Source organism: Oxyura jamaicensis, chromosome 1 (assembly GCF_011077185.1).
Source record: "Oxyura jamaicensis isolate SHBP4307 breed ruddy duck chromosome 1, BPBGC_Ojam_1.0, whole genome shotgun sequence".
Lineage (NCBI taxonomy): Eukaryota > Metazoa > Chordata > Aves > Anseriformes > Anatidae > Oxyura > Oxyura jamaicensis.
The window spans coordinates 153,415,886-153,419,781 of NC_048893.1; the positions used below are offsets into that span (position 1 = coordinate 153,415,886).

Consider the following 3,896-nt stretch of genomic DNA (forward strand, 5'->3'; position numbering starts at 1 on the left):
TATAAACTGTGAGAGTTTTGTCCATGGTCCCTCTTAGATTCTTTAAACATTATTATTTTTTCCTTAGTGGATAAAACTTTTCCATTTAGTATGAGAAAAAGAAGAACAGTGTCAGACTGACAACTCCCTAAAACAACATACTAAAAGTTAAGGCTAGAATGCCTTAAGGAGAAAAGAAGAAAAATAATATAAATATATATATTTTTTAAATAATTATTTTCACAAATAAGGCTACTTTGTGCACAATGATCAAATAAACACATTTGACTGTTGAAGCACTATTGCAAAGGAACCTGATCGACAAGAAAGAACAAAAATGAATGCTGAATTTCCACTGACCGCTTCTTCCAGGAATGGTGAGTTTTTTTTAAAAAATGTAGAATATATATATATATACAATAGGAATTATACTTGTGTAATAGAAATTATAATAATCAATTCTGTATTCATGGCCTAGTTAGCTCACAAAATTCTATCTGTTCTACAACATTCCTGAACAAAGTTTTTATACTTCTACATACCTCTTAGTTTATTGTACATGAATCATTTGCAGTACCATGAACATAGACAAAAGTTAAATCCCTGCATAGATTGCTTCTACCTACAATTTAAAAATGTTTCATAGCAGTGAAAGGACATTTATTACATGACCAAAGTCATTTAAAAAATCACTTAAAATGGAGCTCTACATTTTTTCTTATTCTTTGGGTTTGAAAAATTTTAAATGGTGGTGGAATAAAAGGCCAACGGTTCTTACATGTTTTTCATTGAAAGAGTTGTGGATAGGTACAAAGTAGTTTTCAGTAGGATAGGTACAAAGTAGTTTTCAGTAAGAAAAATAAATTACTAGTAGTAACAACTTTTTATGTGTTTTTCCACTGCCCTTGAAGTGGTCAGAGTCATTTAAAAGAGCATTCTAGTGCTTATATATGCCTGTCTTCTATTATTGCTTATTGTCCACTATTCCAAATAAAGTTGTTTGGCCAATCATGTGAATCTCATACAGATTATCATAGGAGATTTCATCTCATATATCTCATACCAATTCTCATAGGAGAATTCATGTCTTATGAAGAAAGGCTGAGACAGCTGGGGCTGTTCAGCCTGAAGAAAAGAAGGGTGGCGTGACTTCATTGCAGCTTTTCAATATTTAAAGGGGGCGTATAAAAAAGATGGAGAACAACCTTTTGCTTGGGCAGACAATGACAAGACAAGGGGGAATGATTTTAAACTAAAAGAGGGGAGATTTAGATCTAGAAGGAAATTCTTTAGAGTGTGGTGAGGCACTGGAACAATTTGCCCAGGAAGGCTGTGGATGCCCCATCCCCTATGAAGGCTGTCACCTTTAAAAATATTTGGAGTGTTACTTATAACAGTTTCACCCTACTTCAGCAGAAATTGAAGATAAAACTTACAGAACAACTGTTAACAAGATAGACAGACTTGAAAAACAAACATAAAACATCAATAATTGTCAATTTTGAAGACACTGTTCATAAAGAGGCAGGAAATGGTCCAGGAACTGATGAAAATAAATTTGTAAGCTTCTTAACATAGTTCACATTGACTGCACTGTCTTCTAACACCTTTGCATTCTTCAGTCTGGATTCTGGCTGTAACCTGCCATCAGATAAATCCCATTTTAATTCCTTTCTACAAAATTAAAATCACTTAATTTATAAAGCTAAGAGAAAGAAAGATTCTTGAGTGTTCCGTTAGGGTTGGAGGGGGTTGGGGGGTAGGTATGTGCTATGTATATCTCAGAGACAGCAGAACCCTGTAGTTGCGATTACACTGCTACATAAAGGAGAGTTGGGAAATGGTCCACAATCCAAACCCAAAGCACATCAGACTGTTTTGCACCCATACTTATGGGAAGATGGCTTTGTTATGGAAGATTTGTTTTGAAGGGAGCTCTTTAATATAGCCCCAAAATGATTCTGACAGTGAACGGATGGTTAAATACTATGGATAAGAGAACTAATGTAGGCATCCTACGAAGCCTGTCTGTGGTTAATTTTGGGCATGACCTAGAAAGGTAAAATAGAGTTATACTGGGATTGCTACTGGTCTATGCTTGGTACAAAAATGTAATTAAGATTCAAGTAGAGTCAAGACCATTTCTCCTTCCTGGGTGTGTTATTAGCTGCCACTTGATGTAAAAGAGCCTGAAATATTATGATTTACAGGAAAACAAACAAACAAACAAACAAACAAACAAACAAAAACACTTCTCTTTTCCCAGCTGTATTCTAATTAAGTTATTCAAAAACTCATTTATTTATTGCTTTTATGGTTGCTGAGCTCAGCCAGTATTCTGCATTATTAGGTGCCAAATTGCTTCTTAAAGTAATCTGTTAAATGAATGTGACTTTTATCAGATAATATATTATCTTTCTTTTCAAATTGTAGATTGACAATATTTCTAAATGGAAATATAAACTTTTGAATCGACAGCTAAAAAATATTACAAATTCATATTCTGCTGGCATTGAATTCCTATGATACATATCAGAATCTTTGAAATGGTTAATCCACTTAATATTTTAGTTTGCACATTAAGTGGGTTCACCAAACAATGCTTATATGCAAGTGAGAAATATACCACAGGAAACAGCAAATTGGTGATTACCAGTTTATGTTTATGTCTTTTTTTTTTTTTTTTAATAGTAATAATAAATAGATAAATAGTAATTTGACAAGCATATTTCACTGTCAATATATATGTATATTATTTTGAAATAATTACAAAATGAATTTGATATTGTAGGTATTCTGAACCATTCAGATGATTTCATATTGACGGAGTTTCACTCAAGTACTAAAAATTATTTTCCAAATGTGTTCATGGTTTAAAAAAGAACTATTTTTCGTATTCTGTAAAATTTGAAGTTGCTAAAACTGCTTATTCACTGCTGACACTAGAAAAAGAATGAAGTAACATAGAAACTCTTGAGTAAATCATAAAATATTTTTCAGTAAAGGTTTGCTGAAACAAAGGAAATGTGTTTTCCAGGTTTACTAAATTCACAGTTTTACTCCTTTATGTACTGAAACACAGGTTACAAGCTTGGAAAAGTCTTGCTTTCTTGTATGGAAAAACTTGGTTGTACACTTCAAAATGTAAATTCTTTATAAGGACATAAAAAATATTTCTAACAAGACTAGTGCAAATAAAGCATTTATTTAGGAGTCTACTTCTTTACTACCACAAGGTTCTAAACGTTACACAAAAATGTTATATAAAACAAGAAAATACCAAGAAAATTAAAACATAGCCTATGTGTCAAACCTTATAAAAAAAATGTCATAGAGGGTCTTGGTATGCTTGATTTTTTTCTAACCCACTTGGACTGTTCTACGTGTCCTTTCAGTCTAGTCTGTACTTTCTGATTTTTGCCCCTGAAAGAAAGTAAGTCCCATAAATACTTATTCTCCAACAGGTTTCTTCAGTGTCAGTTTTTGGTCAAAAAACAGTAAGGGAATTAATCTGCCTTCTGAGTGTGCTGTCCTGGCATTTTTTGTTATTCAGCTCTTAAGTAGTGATTGATAGAATCCATCTTGTGGAATCATTTCTTTTAGGCCATGTCTATCCCAGAAAAAATATATATATATACATATTTGGAGACATTTATTAAAATGTTTCTTGAAGAAAATACAATGCTGCAAATGCTATTGACTGGGCCAGTAGTAGTAGTATGATATAAAACTGTATTTTTGCCATAAAAGTGGCAAATAATTCATGCAAATGATAATAGATACCTGAACTACTTCAAGACATACTGAAGCTTTTCTTATCTAATTTATATATTTTTCTATATTGTTTTATCTCTATCTCTATCTCTATGCATCTCTATCTCTATCTGTCTCTATCTTTATCTATCTCTATTTATCTC

General features: G+C 32.3%; 1 long non-coding RNA gene across 1 annotated transcript in view; it reads left to right on the forward strand.

Annotated features, from left to right (window-relative positions):
• The window catches only part of LOC118162998, a 5,251-nt gene extending 4,151 nt beyond the window's left edge, over nt 1-1,100 (forward strand). Inside the window, exon 3 of the long non-coding RNA XR_004748770.1 lies at nt 1,058-1,100. This is a non-coding gene — a long non-coding RNA (uncharacterized LOC118162998). The remainder of the gene's footprint in view (nt 1-1,057) is intronic.
• Nucleotides 1,101-3,896: the final 2,796 nt, after the last annotated feature.